Source organism: Pleurodeles waltl, chromosome 9, assembly GCF_031143425.1.
Source record: "Pleurodeles waltl isolate 20211129_DDA chromosome 9, aPleWal1.hap1.20221129, whole genome shotgun sequence".
Lineage (NCBI taxonomy): Eukaryota > Metazoa > Chordata > Amphibia > Caudata > Salamandridae > Pleurodeles > Pleurodeles waltl.
Genome location: NC_090448.1, coordinates 190,677,486 through 190,696,500, shown reverse-complemented (window position 1 = coordinate 190,696,500; position 19,015 = coordinate 190,677,486).

The following is a 19,015-nucleotide window of genomic DNA, read 5'->3' as shown; positions in this document are numbered from 1 at the left end:
CAGAGCCGGCTCCAGCCAGCACAAAGTATAGGTCTGGCAATGGAGACAGCTGCGGCCACAGGGGCCTTTAGTCTCCCCTTGCATCTCCCAAAAAAAGCAGGACTTTGGTAGCACCTGTGGGCACTGCTCCCACTATGGGTGCAGGCAGGGGCTGGAGGGCCAGAGGACCCCCCTCTGCCCACAATGAAATAAAGGCATGTGGGTACCCTGGGTGGGCGTTGCCTTACCCATCATTAATTAAAGTGGTTGGCTCTCACCAGGGGAACAGACTAGGGTCATGTGGGCTCTGGGTCACCCACTATGAATTGAATTGGCTGGTTCCCACCAGTGGAACCACCTTGGGTCGTGTGGGCTTGAGGCTCCCCCAGCTGCCACCAACAGAATAAAGGCATGTGGGCTTCACAGATGATGCCATAAATTATGTCATAGAGCATATCATGAGTGATATCATATTTTAGATTATAAGCAGTGCATGGCGAGGGTGCAAGTTATAGGTAGCTCTGCTAACTATAATTGATGAATGTCAGTGTTTTTCAGTTCAACACATTAATGTGAAACCGTCATTAAGCATGGTGTTCAATCTGTATGCAACTGTTCGGAGAATCTTGTAGTGGATCGTATTTAGTTTTAATAGGAATCAGGAGTTGGCTTAGCCTTCTGTCTTGCTGGCCTGTGGCCTATCACCTAGTGACTTTTAACCTACTTAGCTTGCTCTGTTTTAACACATTTATTTAATTATTTCTTTCAAGATGGCTGCTATGTTTATAGTTTGGAAAAAGTTTTAGTTTCACGTTATCAGTGCCACTCTGTAAAGGCATCACTATCAGTGTCAAAGATAAATGAGATACATAGGTATTCACAGCATGTACTTTCCCACTTTCGTGTGACAGTAACATAATGTACCTTTTCAGGGAATTGTTTATATAACTACCGCCCCAAGCATGTCTTCTTATCTATTGTCTAGAAACATACATGCGTCTGGGGTTCTACCAGATCTATATAAATACATCTCACACAGACAAGATAGTTAGAGGGATTCCTACCAGATGCCATTGATGCAATCTATGCCACATGTCGCCTTGATGCTGACCCAGCCTTCCTATCACCAAGTAGTCTGATCTAGAGAACTCATTCCAAGGTAATGAGGGTTGGGCGGCTCTTCTCATGGACATGGTACTGGCAGATTGGCTGAACACACCTAGCTCTCTTTAGGTTAGAGATTAGGTTCATCATGCTAGGGTATTAAGGTTTATTTCACACCTGCTTTACATCTTATGTTATTACAAGATGGTGGGGGTCTTTGTATTTATGACTCTCATTTTTACCATTCTGTTTCTTGCATTGTTCAATATCCTAATCATTGCAGCCTATGCAATTTATAGTAGATTGCAGTATTTTTAATATAGCCTGTTGAAAACGTCCCTGCTTCTCTTTCATTGCCGGTGTGTGAATGAGACAAAAGGGTAATTTCCATTTAACCATGACTTTCCTGAGATGTCAAATTCTTGAGTCCATATGTAAAGGCTGCCACAAATCACATTTTACTGTTCAGGTTTTTGGGGTGGTACTTCTTGTGAGCCGGGAGGGTTGGGACAACAGTTGCAACTTGTTGTATTGTTGGCCTAGTCGTCTACAAACAAAATTGCTGTCATCCTTAAACCAGCAGTCAAGACCAAGAGTCCCACTGGGGCAATCCCAAAATAGTGATGGACAATTCCAAAACAATTTCCCTAGTACAGACAGCTTTCACCTGTATCAGACCCCTGACACTCACCAAACTTACATTAAAAAATGTAGCTGCTATCAGTAAAGAATTGTAAACAATATGTTCTCGAGGTCTATTCTATATATACATATGTAATAGTCAAATCAACTGCCAAATTCCTTCAAAGTTACGACACTTGGAACTATCATCTTCTGATAGGAGAATGGTGCTTTTGGGGTAGTATGTGGGTGTTTTGAAGAGTAGTATTTTGAGGGTATCAGAGTGTTTAGGGAAATGATGATATTATGATGGTCATTATGATATTCACCTGACCACCATGGCGGCGGTAGCTGTAAGTCTACTGCCAGGCTGGCGGTGAAGACCACCACATTACGACTGCAGCAGTGAATCGACCCAAACATAGCCACAACACCACTAGTACTGCAGGCGGTTGCCATCCTCAGGCCGGCGGAAGGCATATCCCCGTCCCCCATATTATGAGTCAGCAGACAGCCACAACTTCCTAGGTGGACCATCCGCCACAAAAAGCCTGGTGGAAACAACCAGTATATAAGGTGACATCTCTGCGGACACACACGAGTCCGCGGCCAACATGGAACCAGAACTGGTAGTCATCCCAATGCTCTACCATGCAATTCAAGTACAGGAACAGCGACAAAGATGACAATCGATACCATTAGCACACTAAATTAAAGGCTGAGCAAATCATTGAAATCAACACCTTTGTCATCAGTTGAGCAAATGTATTCTTAGGAAATGTCTCCATTATAAACTATATAAAAGAATGGGCCTTAGGCCAGTCCAACTAGTGCAACATGCACACATGGGCATGATGTCGGCCCAACTTGACTCCTGACAGCCTCATCAATTGGACAGGCAGACACCTCAAGGGTCAGGGGATGGTGTGGTGGCGGGGGTTTATGTCTATAAGGGGGGTCCTTGGACTTTGGTTTGGGAGGGGATGGGGGTTTGGCCTTAGCCTTAGATGGCAGGGAGTGGTCTTGGAGTAGGGGGGAGAGTGGCTACAGTCATTGCCTTAGAGGAAGGCTTTTTGGCTGGTTAGGGGACATGGGTAGCACTAGGGGGCCATGGGAAGACTGGGAGCTGGAGGGACTGGGCTTGGGGAGAGGAACGTGATGCTCAGGGACAACATTGTGTTGGGCTGGAGGATGTAACAGGTCAAGGAGGGCAAATAGAGGGAATGGTTGTAGGTGTGCTAGACTTAGATGTAGGTGCATGCAAAGTGTGCAAGTGTGAGGTGGATGACTGTTGATTGGGTGAGTGGGTACCTATATGTGTTTTGGAAGAAGGGGAGTAAGAGAGGCCGGGAAAAGACAGTCAGGTTGTGTGACTGTATGTTGAGGGGGTGTCTGCAAGTGAGGTCAGTGTGCTGCATGTGGGTGTGATGGTGGTGGTGGTCAGTGAGGATGTGGTGAATGGGGTACATGTCTGCTGTGGTGGTGACTGTTGGCAAGGCTGAACTTGTAGCGGCATCTGGGAGTGAGGATGAAGTGCTGTCCGGTGTGAGTAGTGATGTGACTGTGAGGGAGGAGGTAGTGGGAAGACAGTGGAGGCTGTGGCTGTTGTTGTGCTTGTTGGTGTTTGTTGGATGTGTGTGTGCTTGTGATGTGACTTGTGGTGCTTGTGTTTGTCTTTGCGCATCTTGCCTGTTGTCTGAGCAGCATGCCGGTCTGATGGTGTGCTTGGGATGGGATGGGGAGAGGGGTCTGTGACTCGGCACAGGTAACTGGAGGGGGGCGGATGAAGTAGGGATACTGGCTGCTGCCAAAGAGGAGTCGGTTGCCCCACAAATTGGCCCACAGATGACCTGCCACTGGCCCTCGCCCCATGTGAATGTGTCCCTGGAACTCTGTGCCCACTCCCACTTGCACAGGTCCTTCATCGTCTTGCCTGGTAGGTGTAGACTCCGGTCCCTGTACAGGCTTATCAGAGGGTAATGTTAAGCATTTGTTGTACACGCACAGGCACTAAATGTGGAACACACAATCAAAGACTTACTCCAGGCCAATACGTTTTTATGTAGAAAAATATTGTTTCTTAGTTTTGTTATAAGAAGCACAGGTTCAAGATTTCAAGTAAACACATAAAATGCAAGGTACTTCACACAGGTAAGTTAGGAATTTTGAATAAAAGCAATATATATACAGACTTTGTTAAAATGGCAATAAGCTATTTTAAAAGTGGACAGAGTGTAAAAATCAACAGTTCCTGGGAGAGGGAAGTCAAGATTAGTTTGTGAGGTAAGTAAGACACTTACAAGTCTCAGTTCCTGGGCATCGGCAGCCCATCGTTGGGGGTTCAAGGCAACCCAAAATTTACCACACCAGCAGCTCAGGGCCGGTCAGGTGCAGAGGTCAAAGAGGTGCCCAAAACACATAGGTGCCTATGGAGAATAGGGGTGCTCCGGTTCCAGTCTGCCAGCAGGTAAGTACCCGCATCCTCAGGGGGCAGACCGGGGGGGTTTTGTAGAGCACTGGGGGGGACACAAGTAGGCACATAAAACACACCCTCAGCGGCACAAGCCACAAGCCCACATCTCCCCTGCCTTGAGAGAACTACACTGGTTACCCGTCGCCAGAAGATGCACTTTCAAGCTGCTTTGTATCACCCACAAAGCTATACATGGAACAGGACCGCTTTTTATCAGAAACAAGATAACCAAATACATTCTACAAAGAAATCTCCGCTCAAGATTGCCACCCCGCCTTAGAACACCACCATACAAGAAAAAAGACTTCTCCGTTCAAGCAGCCAAACTATGGAATTCATTACCCCCAACTATAAGAGCCACAGATAACTTTCTTGTCTTCAGAAAACTACTCAAGAGTTGGCTCTTTCCTTCATAACCACCATAATCAAACAACTATGGACTGCATATGCCTATGTTGATAAATATATTTTCTTATTAGGTGTATATTCTAGTTATGTATAGTTCTTTAGAAAATATGTATCACTACTATTTCATAACAATAAACTACATACACTCTTTAAACCTGTTTAATTACTCATGGTTTTAAAATATGTATATGTATGTATATATATGGGTACCTATCTGTGATAGTCGTGTGTGTGTGTGTGTGTGTGTGTGTGTGTGTGTGTGTGTTTGTGTATGTATATTTGTGTGTATGTTGTTCTGTGCTTGGCAAGTTCGTGAGTCATTGCATGGCTCCTGGGTAGGTTGTTATACTAGATATTTATGAATCCCTGCTCTCATCTTATGTCACCCTTATCTACCCATCACCATATGTCATGACTCTATCAATCTATCCTCCATTTCCACTCTGACTCATCCCAAATCCGTTCTACTACTTTCATCTCATAAATAACTCTGCCTAAGCTCTACCATCCGCTTCCACATCTAACTCACCAAACCTCACTTTACTACCATGACCTCCCAAACAACCCTTCTAAATTCACCCTCATTTATCTCACCCTGCTACTATGATCTCCCTAACCCCTTCCACAGACTCTTCCCTCCTCCATCCTCCTTTACTTATCCCAAGCCTAAATCCTATTACCATATACTCCTAATTAACACTTTTGGATTCTTTCCTCCTCCACCCCTCCATTACTCCAGTCAATCTAACAAACAAACTCTCATATCCGCGACTCAAATTAACTCAATAATACTAAAACTGTACTCATATTTCCAGATACTAATCCATCACTAATTCCTGTTGGGTTCCGGAGTAGCGTGCTACTGGCGAAAAAGCACTTCGACGCCTCGTCAGGGGTAGTAAGCGCTACATAAATACTTTTACAATTACAATAAAATACAATCTGTAAAATGAAAATCCATAGGTGATAGTAAGTAGAGGTAACAAGTGAGTAATGCCAGCATGCCACTGCCACACAGAATACAACAATAGTCATAGATATGTGAAGTTGCGTGGTCTCACCTATGTGTCATTGGAATTACTTACAGATCACTGATGTTCTGCTGTCCACATCCCCATGCTCTGCCTCCTCATCCTCACTGTCCCCAGGGTCCACTGCTTCCACTGGGACATCTCCAGTTTCCTCCTCCTGAAGAAAAGGCGCATGGCATTGGAGGGCCAGGTTATGCAACATGCAGCATGCCTCTACTATCTGGCAGACCTTCTCCGGTAAGTAGCACAAGGATCCACCTGTCAGATGGAGGCACCTGAACCCGGCATTCAGGAGGCCGAAGGTCCTCTCAATGATCCTTCTGTTTCACCCAAGTGCCTCATTATAACGTTCTTCAGCCCTTGTCCTGACATTCCTCACAGGGGTCAGCATCCACGAAAGGGCCACACACTATCCTATTTTGTTAACAGCAGAGGCATACACTAACATACACTGGATGGGGACCAAGACTCACTTATATGCCACATCCTTTGCCTCAGTAGTTGGCCCATCACATTTGGGATGCTGGTATTCCTCAGAACAAAGGCATCATGCACCATCCCAGGATATTTAGCATAGACATGGGTGATGTACTGTTCTGCCAGGCACACGATCTGCACATTCATGGAGTAGAAACTCTTACGATTCCTGTACACCTGATCATTCTGCCAGGGGGGACAAACACAATATGTGTTCCGTCAATCCCACCAATAATATTGGGAATATGTCCCATTGCATAGCATCCGACCTTCACTGTGGCCAAATCTTCTATCTGGGGAAAAGCAATGTAGGTGCACATGCGTTTTACCAGGGCAGACAAGACTCTTGCCAGCACGATTGAGAACATTGGCTGTGACATTCCTGCTGCCAAGCACTCTGTCACTTGGAAAGAACGTGTTGCCAAGGAAATGGAGCACAGATGGAACCTGCACAAGAGGGGGGATCCCAGTCGGGTGACAGATAGCTGAGATCAGATCAGGCTCCAACTGGGCACACAGCTCTGTGATTGTGGCCCTGTTCAGTCTGTAGGTGAGTATAATGTGCCTGTCCTCCAGTGTAGCTAAGTCCATCAGCGGTCTGTACACGGAAGTAAAAATGTAAACTTTGCACTTGTATAGCACACTACTCACCCGTTAGGGTCTCAATGCACTGTGCACATACTGCTGTGGAACCCCTTCTGGCTTTTCCCTGTGAGGCACCTACTCCTGGACAGCCCCAGGGTAAAACCAAGAATCCAAGCGCTGTGAGGGCCGTTTTGGAGATTAAGTAAGCTATTGCCCAGAGTGGGACCCATTAATTAGATTAGGCACCAAGGCGAGAATTATCTGGTCCAAGGGAGTTGAGCCCAGACCTACCAAGGTGGGAATTGAACCCTGGTCTTTGATCAGATCACTGTATCAGGAGCTGCCGCTCTAACCATTGTGCCACACTTATCTCCTGGCAGTATTTCTCTATCTCCTATTCATCTGCACCAGTAGGTATTTAAGGGGAACAAGAGTGAGTAGGCTGTCATAATTTGAACAACTATACCACAACAGCAGTCCACATCATGCAATTAGGTATTGGAACAGTGTATCTTTCAAAGTATGGGCCTATTCATCCTGTAACGCAGCAATTATCGATAGGCCCAGCCCCTCTGAAATGGCGACCACTTGTCCCGTGTGGAGGGACAGGTGGAAGTGAGGTAATTCCGCCACCGTTAGGCGCCGTGGCGGTTGGCAGTCATGAACCGCAGTGAAATTCCTGATTAGATAATGTTAGGCCCTATGGTGTACAGTGGCCAATGGGGATGTACATCGGTGATGGTGGTGTGCACCGCCCGGACGTGACCGCCATTTTCTCAATCATTCCTGACTTGTTTCCTGACTTTCCACAGGAGAATACCTACACTGCATGTGCTGCTGTGACCTGTGTCTGGAACCTACCATGGCCCGTGTGACCGAGGAAAGGGCCCCAGCCTTCACTTCGGAGGAGTTGGATCAACTGGTGGATGGGGTCATACCTCAGTACGGACTGATGTATGGGCCTCTAGACCAACAGGTGAGTACACTGTGGGCACGATTCAAGTGGCGTGGATGCATGGGGATGTGTGTGAAGGCATTGTGTAAGGGGGTGATTATCTGTTGGTGGTGTACATGTTGTGCTCTGGTCAATGTGTGTGCCAATGGTGATGGAAACGGGCATGGTGGGCCATGTGTGTGACAGCCTGGACTGTTGGTTTGATGGTGTTTCCTGTCTTTATTGCTTCTGCAGGTCAGTGCCCATCAAAAGAAGTGAATATGGCGTGCCATTGCAAAGGAGGTGCAGACGCTGGGGGTCTATGGCAGACGGAGAACCCACTGTTGGAAACAGTAGGAGGACCTGAGACGCTGGGCACAGAAGACGGAGGCCCAGCTGGGGATAGCCTCCTAATGAAAAAGGAGTGCCCGTCAGACGCTGACCCTCCTGATGGCCCACATACTGGCGGTGGCCTACCCTGAGCTGGATGTGTGTTTGAGGAAATCGCAGCAGCCACAAGGGGGTGAGTACAGTGGGTATCATTACATCTTTTGGCTACTGGGGTGGTATCCGGGTGGTGGTTGTGTGTTAGTGGGTGCCCCTAAGGCCAAGCCAGACATTGCCGCGTGGGTCCTCTGAAGGGTAATGGTTGCATGGCAAATACAGGTAACCTAGCTTGTTAGTAGTCACTTCTGGGCAGGACTGTGTGGGTCCCAGGTGTGCTGCATTTGGTGGTGTGTGCTCCTCCCCATGCTTGGTGAGTAGCCATTTCACTGGTAGTGCAATGCATAGAGCGTAGGCCTGTTCTCTGTGTTTGAGGGTGCTGTGTACGCCAACGGTGGTCTAGGTACAGTCATTGGCCCAGTGTATCCTTTGTCTCTCTCTCCCCCTTTCTTGTTTTGTCATCCTGTCCTTGTGTGCATTAGCATCAACTGGCGGAGGAGCAGGGGCACCGGTGAAAGAGGGACTGAGGGCTAGGGGAGAACCAGGCGAAGACAGGAAGAGAAGACACCGACTCAGATACCTCCTCCGATGGCAGAATCCTGGTGGTGACGGACACCTCTGAGACCACCCTAGCTGCAGGTATAGCCGCCTTCCTCGTACCAGCACCGCCCTCTTAGTAGCCCCTCAGCGAGTTGCCCGTGCCTGCTCACCCAGGAGGGTGGGCGTCTCCTTCGCTCCAGAAACCTCAGGCCCTGCCCCAGTCAGCCCTGCTTTCCTGAGTCAGAAGGCTATTGACCTCCTGAGATCCATCTCTGTAGGGCAGTGAACCATTGTGAATGTCTTCCAGGGGCTGCCATCCCAGATGCAGCAATGCAGTGCATTCCTGGAGGGCATTCATGGTAGATTTCCATCCCAAAAGAGATCGATTCAGGCTCTGGCCTCCTCTCTGATGGCAGCCATTGTCCCTGTTTCTGCCGTCCCCCCTCGAACTTCCACTTTCCAGTCCCATTCTCCTCAACTCCAACCCATCCCAAGCACACATGCAGAAGAGCATGCACACAAGGCAACACTCAAGACTGGCACAGGCAAACACAAGCACCACACTTCATCCCATAGGCACTCACACAAACCGTTGCAGACATGACAACATCCACTGCCTCCACTGTCTCCCCCTCCTCCTTCTCCTCAACCTCCCTCCCAGTCACGTCTACACTCACACTTGCATGCACTACATCTACATCCACTATCAGCATCACCACACCAAGCAGAACACACACCTCACTGGCAGACAACTCCACAACAGCCATGCACGCTTCCCCTGCCTCCTCTCTCACCGTCTGCCCCCCCCCTCCTAAAGGACACAAAGGCAAGCACTCAGACACCCAACAGCCATCCATCTCACAACAGCATACAGCCCATGCACCTGCACCCAAATCTAGCAGACATAAACCTCCAACAACCACTCCCTTATCTTCCACTCACATTACTCCTCCCTCCTCCAGCCCCAATGTCCCTAAAAAGCTTTTCCTTTCCCAACTTGATCTCTTCCCTACTCCTCCCCCCTCTGCACATATAGGCAGAGTTTCATCTACACAGCCCAGCACCTCAGCCAAACAGTCCACGAGGACATTGGTAGCACCACCTACTCATGGTGGTAAGGATACCAGGCCCACAACACAGAAGGGGAAAGAGCCAGCATCACCAGGGAAGAAAGGGATGAGTCCTGCACCAGCTGTGAAGAAGGGGAAGGGGCCTGCACCAGCTGTGAAGAAGGGGAAGGAGCCTGCACCAGCTGTGAAGAAGCAGAAGGAGCCTGCACCACCAGTCAGAGAGGGGAAGAGCCCGTCCACCCCTGCCAGGAAGTGTAAGGGATCCACGACCCATGGACAGGAGGAGACGAGGCACTCTACGCCAGCAGACGCTGTCAGGCTAACACTGCCACCACCACCAGCGGTCACCGGGCCCCCACCACCAGATGTGGATATACAGCCATCAGTGAGTGCAGAGGCTGCCCAGGAGACTCCTCCAACCACCACCACAATGGAGCCATCAGTGAGTGTAGGGGCTGCCCAGGAGAATCCTCCAACCATCACCACAATGCAGCCATCAGTGAGTGCAGGGGCTGCCCAGGAGACTCCTCCAACCATCACCACAATGCAGCCATCAGTGAGTGCAGGGGCTTCCCAGAACCAGTGGGCAAGTCACCCACGTGACAGACTGTGGCCTTGCACTCCCCAGGACAAAGAAATTGGCATGTTGCCCCCTCCAGAACCAGTGGGCAAGTCACCCACTCCAGAGACTGTGGCCTTGCACTCCCCAGGACAAAGCAATGGGCATGTTGCCCCTCCAGAATCAGTGGGCAAGTCACCCACTTGAGAGACTCTGGCCTTACACTCCCCAGGACAAAGCAATGGGCATGTTGCCCCCTCTAGAACCAGTGGGGACGTTCCCATATTCTGCTGTGGTGGCCCCCATGCCCTTGAGGTGCCTTACCACTTGCAAAATGATGCCCCTGCAGTGTTCTCTCCATCTGTGTCAGGAAACATGTTGGGCCCTGGAATGTGCCTGTGACCTTCTGTGCCCTCATGACTTTGGACTGAGCATTGGCCCTTTAATGACATTTATATATATTTGGTTTGTGTGGTGGATTTTTCTGTGCTAATACATTGTCTTTACTCCAACATTATAGTCCGTGAATTATTCTGCTGTGTGTCTTGTGCGATTGGTTTACGTGTTCAGCTGGTTGTGTGTGTTTTGTGTGTGTGTGTGTGTCACTCTCGTTTTCCTCCCACCCTCCCTTGTGTGCTAGGTGTCGTCTTCATCGCCGTTGGTGTTCCAGGTGGAGCATGACGTAGAAGATCATCGGGAAAACTTGCAGTTCTGGTTCCACGGCAGAGTGGATGTTCCCTGTGTCACCAATGGTGAGTCTTTTCCATTTCTGAGCTCTGTTTCCACCAGGCTTTTGATGGCGTTGGTACCGCCCCGGGAAAAGTGGTGGATTGCAGTGTCATGATATGGTGGGCGGTACTTTGTCTCCCGCCTGGCTGTTGGCGGCTACCGCCTTGGTGACTGTTGTTTCCGCTGTGGCAATTGGAGTGGTACATTGGCTTTCTTTGGGAGTTTTCACCGCCATGGTCATAATTTGGCCAAACACACCACCAGCCTGTCGGCGGTATTACCACCACTTTATCACTCACCGCCAGGGTCATATTGAGGGCCTTATTCTTTTGAAAATTCAAATCTTGACTTGTGCATGTTGGATTTTTGTCATTTTGGTCTTGTTTGATTAAGATAAATATTACCTATTCTTCTAAACTGGAGTGGTGTCCATTTTGTAGTGTTTCATTGTATTACTATGTGTGTTGGTACAAATACTTTACACATTGCTTTTGAAGTTAAGCCTGCCTGCTCGTGCCAAGCTACCAAGGGGGTGAGCGGGGGTTAACTGAGTGTGATTGTCCTTTACCCTGACAAGAGTGAGGGTCCTTGCTTGAACAGGGGGTAACCTAACTGCCAACCAAATACCCCATTTCTAACATTTTCCTATGTAGGTGTGCCTATGGAATGGGTGTTGTGCATTTTAGGTCAGTGAAGAGTGATGCATTTGCGGGATTGGTAGTGCTTCATGATGAACATGCTTTACCAATAATTGTGAGTGCAGACATTGGGAAGGTGTTAGTTAAGTGGTGTGGACATGCAGGGGTAATGGGTATGGGTATGGGTGGTTAGGGGGTGGGTTTCAATGTGGGTTTCGGTTGGTTGAGGAGTGACAGAGTGACGGGGACACATGCAATAGTGGTAGGGGAGTATAGGTGACTTACCAATTTCAATTCCTCCAGTGATTCCAGTCAAGCCCTCTGGATGCAGGATAGCCAAGACCTTCTCCTCCTATGCTGTTAACTCTGGGGGAGGAGTTGGGGGGTCCACTGCCGGTCCTGTGGATGGGAATCTGGTGTCGTGATGCTATGGAATGCACATCCCCCGGTTGGTTATTCCACCTCTTCCTTAAGTCTTTCCTTGTGTGTGGATAGTTTTCCACTGAGTTCACCTTGTGGACGATCCTCCACCATAACTCCATTTTCCAGGATATGGATCTAAGCTGCACTTGTGCACTGAACAGCCTTGGCTCTAATCTCACAATTTTGTCCACCCTGGCATGAAACTCATCATCTGTGAAGTGGGGGTGCTTTCGCAGGGACATGGTGATGTTGATGTGTGTTAGGTGAATGGGTTGTGCAGAGGGTGGTTTGTTTTGTGGGAGGTGGTGGGTGTGTGGTTTTGTGGATTGAGTGTTAGTGGTCTATGGTGTAATAATGTGATGCGTGTTTCTGTGCAATGATGTTATGTGGTGTGTGATGTGTGTTTGGGGTGTACAGGAGGCTGTGTTGTGTATGTGCAGCTCCTTGTCATGAGTAGCTGCAAGTTTTTTGTCTAATATTTTCTGTTGAAAAGGATTGTGGGATGCGTGGGTGTGTGTTTTATACTTGTGGGTGTGTGTGGTGTTTGTATGTGTATCAGGCCTGGTGTATTAGAAATGGCCAATGTGTGGTGGTTTTGTTGGGAAGTCAGTACGTGGACTGCAGCGGTCCACACCACCAATGGCTTACTGCTGTTGAATGACCACTGGGATGACTTAAGGGTCGTAATTTGCTGAGTGGTCTCTACTTGGCATGGCGTTGAGGGTGGAGGGACAGCCTCTCTTCCGTCATAGTTCGGCCTGACAGATTCGTTGCTGCTTTCAGGTGGTTTTGTGTTGACTCATTTTACAGTGGTGGTTTTTTGGCAACTGCCAGCACAGCAGTCTTCGGTAAAGACTGCCAACATCATAATGACCACCGATATCTTTTCTATTCTAGGTATTCCCTTGCTTATGTTACATGTGCCAGAAAATCAATCAAAAGTGAATACATGATATTAATATTATACATATTACGTTTATATTGTCATGTTTTGCAATATTTTAATCAAACTTAGCTAAATATATTTGAGATAGTATGTCATCTAAATGCAGGCTGCTTTAATTTACATTAGTTTATTATTGAGTTCTAAAAGTTTCTAGAAAGTTATCAACGATCTGTCTCCCTTACTGTTGGCATTCAAAATAACACATTCTCATGAGATTAAAACAATGTCAGGGCATCAGAACCCTTTATGTTCATTTTTTATTCTAACAGTTTTTAAAACCTTTGAACTAAGTGGATACAAATTGAGCACAGAAAGCGAAGGATCATATCTCCAGTTTCAACTGAAGGCTACCAGGGCGGGAGGCACTTAAACTTCACTCTCTGTTCAGATGGCATAATGTGACATGCATAGCAGGCCTTGCTATTTCATTGATTATAAGTCTTATTGATCAAACAGGTACAGGTGGGTACCATCTCTAAATCTCAAAATAAATTGAACTTTATGTGGTGCTAGAATTAGATTAGCATTTTGAAGTAGCAGAATGAGGGCAGGAATGTTATTAGTTTATCACGGCAATGGTACTGGAAAAGTTCCTCTTACTGAGACTTTTATTATGTTGATGCTGCCATTTTATTTAGTTTTCATTGTGGTTACATTTTAAATAGAGTGAACTAGACTATGATTTTGATTTTAAAATAAGTCTTTAGAATCTGTCCCGTATACTCCCCTCTTCTTGAGTGTGTAAAATTGTAATTCAGCTAACTATCCTTAAAACGACTCATGGGATTGAATGACTCATGGGATGCGACCTATAACATCCATCAGTAAAACATTACTGCACCACGAGCCTTCCTCCCAGCAGCAGGGCTTGTTCAAGCTTGTTGCAAAGGCACTGCTACTATGACTGGATGACGAAAGGTGGTGTCTGTCCAGGCTGCACAGCAGATATAATGACTGTGGTTGTGATAGGATCCAGGTCAGCGGTAGTAACAATTGAATGGCAACATGGATCTTGTGTGGGGCACAGACATACATAATGGACACAAAACTCTACTGCCTGCATCAGCTGTAGTGACTTGAGGCAGAGTAATAGGGTGCTGGCCCTACAAACCTGATTGACAGGGAGCTGCTCTCAGTAAAGATTTCTGATCTTCTTTCTTCAGATACAGTGTTCAACAGTGTTTAAGCTGATGATTAACAGGTGACCCTGAAAGAAGAAAAAGAAAATAACAAATTATAGTGTATTAATTGCAATTATTAACTTCGTAACATTTGAGGCCTGATTTGCCAGTGGACAGTTGGGTCAGTCCATCACAAATATGCCATAGGTCCACATCTCATCTAATAGAGGATCATTAACAATGTTAAACCATTTTTAATAGATCCATCGTGAGTGAAGTTTGGGGCTGCAAGAATATGTGTAGCTTTCTAAATAAGGGCTTTTTGACAAGCCTATCCCAGGTTGTACTGTATTATGTCCAAGCAACTATTTGTAAAGTTATATCCTTATAATAGTTGTATGCAAAGAATCTAATTTCAAACATAATCTAGTCTGGTTATGGAGTTTAATTTTATCACATACCACATTATAAGGTAGTACATTTTAATATGCTGTAAATGTAAAGGAAAATATTTTCTAATAAATTATTATTATTATTAGTACTTTTAACAGTGCAAATTCATAAAGCATAATTTTAGAAAATTAGGATTAGAAATATGGGAAACGGGCTTCTGCAAGACAGCTTAAACATTCGAGACAGCAGATACAGGACACTTTCGGGACCCTTTGCTAGACTTATATATACACACACCTCCACTCCTCCATGTTTGAATGTTTGTGAATTAAATTAAAATGAGTAGCTGGAAACACTTAGAAGGAACAAGTGAAGAATCATGGGTCATGTTGCTAATGTGTGTATAATGAAAGTTATACTTACTATCAAACATGTCACATAATATTTTGTCCTACACTGTGCTACTCCTTAGCTGCTAGTTATAATTTAATAGCTACTCTTTTTACAAATATGCCCCAAAAATGAAATGATTACGATGTCACACACTCACTCCCCCTTTGTTTTCTTGGAACAGACTCAAAGAGAGATCTCTGTGTTTGTCATTTCGCTTGCAGAGCAAGTTTTCAGCAACTGGCCACTCTGCTTTCTCTTTGGCACACACTTCTTCATCATTGTTTTCTAGAGCTTGACTCAGTCTTGTGAAGTGGGTTCTTCTCTTTTGAAGCATCTATGTTTTATTCCTGACAGGACATAAATTCTGACACCATCTTCATAAATATTCATACTTTATATTGCCAATAAAGCACCTGGAAAATTATGCCACTTACAGCCTACAAGGAACACTGCTAGCAATTCCATGTGACTTTTTTATACGCTATCAAGTATCATGTGTATATACACACCCGAAAGTGAGAGACAGTGCCCGATCATTTAGAGATTCTGATGATTTTCGCCTGAATTTGAGAACCGCTCTTTAATGAGTTTTGCCACCAACATCTACTTTTCCCTGTCCGGATTGGGTGCACCTAAGACTGTGCATGTGCACAGACCTCAAAAGTGCCACTTTGCTCGGCAGGTGGTAAGAGTGCACGAATTACCTGCTGTACTTACTCTCAGTGTCTAATATGGTATTTTCTCCCATTGTGTGCTGCATGAGTACGGGCTGGCTCAGTGATAGAAAAGAGGTCTGACTATTAGTACACCTTTGATTTCGCAGCTAATACAGTGTACCATTATTTGCAAATTCCTCTGTCCCTGTTGACACCGTTTTCCATTGACGTTACTTTAATTATTGCAGGAGTAGACTAAAGGACAAATAAAGGCGTAGCCCCAGTAGACCAGGTATACGGAAGTAGAGGACCCTTTGGTCTAGATGGAATAGGCCATAATTTTCTTTCTTTAGATTTAGGGGGTCATTACGACCCTGGAGGTCGGTGGTAAAGCGGCGGTAAGACCGCAAACAGGCCGGCGGAAAAAAATGGAATTATGACCGTGGCAGTTACCGCCGCGGTCATTCGCCACTTCACCATTCCGACCTCCATGGCGGTGAAGACCGCTGGGCTGGAGATTGCGGTCTCCGACGGTATCAGGACCCTGCATACCGCCATGGATCTCGGGTGATTGGGAACCGCCATGAGATCCATGTTGGTAGGCACTATCAGTGCCAGGGAATTCCTTCCCTGGCACTGATAGGGGTCTCCCCCACCCCCACTACCCCCCACAAATCCTCCCCCCACACCCGCCACCCCCCTGCCACCCCCTAAAGGTGGCACAACCCCCCTCCCCACCCCGACCCCGAACATGCACATATACACACCCCTACACGCACACACCCCCAACATGCACATATACACACCCCTACACGCACACCCCCCCAACATGCACATATAAACACCCCTACACGCACACAGCCCCAACATGCACATATACACACCCCTACACACATACACCCTCAACATGCACATATACACACCCCTACACGCACACACCCCCAACATGCACATATACACACCCCTACACGCACACATACAGCCCCGACAACACATACCCGCACACATACAAACAGACATGCACACCATCCGACCCGCACACATTTCCCATACACACAACACCCCCCTGCATGCATACACTCACTCACTCACCCCCTCTACACTCTCACACGCACACACCCATGCACGCACACAACACACAACACCCCTCCAACCCCTTCCCTAACAGACGATCAACTTACCTTGTCCATTGATCCTCCGGGAGGAGACGGGATCCATGGGGGCAGCTCCGCCACCAGAACACTGTCACCAGGACACCGACACACCGAATCATGGGACGTGATTCAGTGGGCGGTGTTCTGTTGACGTGGTGGTGGAGGTTGAGCAACGTCCACTTTCCCGCCGTCCGCCAGTATGGCTGCTGGCGGCTTTCCGTACGAAAAAGGATGTTGGGCTGCCAGGGGTCATAATACGCGGCGCGGAAGACCGCCACCACTGGCGGTCTTCAGCACGGCCGTACCTCAGTGGTCTTGTGAAAAGACCGCTGAGGTCGTAATGACCCCCTTAATGTTTGGGGTCTCGAAAAACTGAAGTGCCCCTTCTACTACTACTACTAGGGGTCCATAGTGGAGCCCCGGGGATGCATGGAATTAGCTCCGCAATACCAGATTTGGAATGGGGGGACAATTCCATGATCTTAGACATGTCACATGGCCATATTCGGAGTTACCATTGTGAAGCTACATATAGGTATTGACCTATATGTAGTTCACGTGTGTAATGGTGTCCCTGCACTCACATAGTCCGGTGAAATGGCCCTGAACTATGTGGGGGCACCTTTGCTAGTGCAAGGGTGCCCTCACACTAAGTAACTTTGCACCTAACCTTCAGCAAGTGAAGGTTAGACATATAGGTCAATCAAATACAGATTACACAAGGTTCCATCTAATTGTGGGTTTCTTTCAAGTAAGAAGCTTTGGTCAGTAAATGAGAACCAAAGTTATTCGAAGCAAGAGCCCTCACTCACCTTCCGGTGACATGCTTCAACATAGGGCCAGCTCCTCGTCAGGCCGGCGCTGCAATGCCTGACGGGCCCCACGGGGGGGCTCTTTGCCGGAGATCTTTTATGAATCGAGTGTGACCGGTTAAAGACAAAGGAGTGAAGGATTGGTAAATAGAAAAATTAAAAATGTCTAGAGGTAACTACTAATAATTTTAATTCTCATATTTATACCTCTGACAAGATTAAAAACCAGAAAAAGGGGGAGTTAGTGGGATAATGACCACAAACCCCATAGAAATACACATCGGTATGGTCGAAATAATGTCTCTTAGAGAAAAATGGCATATAAGAGACGGAGCACACAGGGTCCCCTGTGTCACTCTATGTGGTGGGTCAACATGTTTCTCGCTACTTACAGAAGAATTAACTTATGCGATTCATCAGGACCTAGTAACATACCTAATCCTATAGAACGTGGGAATTTCCACACATATGATAATCAAAAACCCTCCAACTATTAATGGTAGGGCCACATCAGGGGAGTCCAGGTCAAATATGAGACTAAACCAGACCATCTGCAGTGCAAACGGTAGAAAACATGTATGACAGCTCCCAACATGGACAATGGAAACCAAGTCACTGAGTAGGATGTACAACAAGGGTATGTTGTGCAGCTGCTGTCAATGTAATTGCAGGAAATCAAGTTAAGCCACTGTCTGCTTCTTACAAAGTAGTTATCAAATACCCAATCTAACATGGATTCTGTGCCTCACTTCCTCCACAGGTAACCCTGCCATAGCTACCATGGAGAGGATACCATAGACTGCCCTTCTCCCTTAGGATGATGGCCTCAGTGTGGACAACATGCCAGGATGTCTGGACAATGACGACCAACCTGGCTTAACTTGGACACCTGGTCACTTAAGGAGCCCCAGCCTCACCATGCCCGCATCTACCCCTCCCACCCCTGGGACATCCGCATCACAGCCAACCAATCGCCCCCAAGCCTGTGTTGCAAGGACTGCTCAATCCGTTATGTGCCCCACAGTGCATCAACCTGAGACTAAGCTTGACACCCCACACAATGATGGTCCTGCTAAGACTGGAGTGGTCACACTGTGCCAGGGGCACAGACACCTGGGGTAGGGTGCGTGGGAGGAAAGCTGTGGGCCAGAGGATGGGGCCTCATAGGCACTTCACTGACTAGAAAACCATCTCCCAAGTCCTGGGAGCATACCAATCTTCCCAGAACAGGATGGGCCAAATAATTAATATGCTGGCGGGAAATGAAAGTCTGCAGAGGTAATACCACCAGGAAGTCATGCAGCAGTGGCAAGCACATAATGCCCCCATGACTTCCATTGCAAGAGTGCTGAGAGACATCAACACCACCCTCATTGGTCTCTCCACCAACACAACCCTCATTGGTCTCTTCAGACAACATCAGGCACCTACCAATAGCACCCTAACATCTGGCCCATCTACATCTGTGGCAGCTAGTGGAATGAAGGTCCTGCAAGGGGAACCACAGGCCTCAGACACCCCTCCC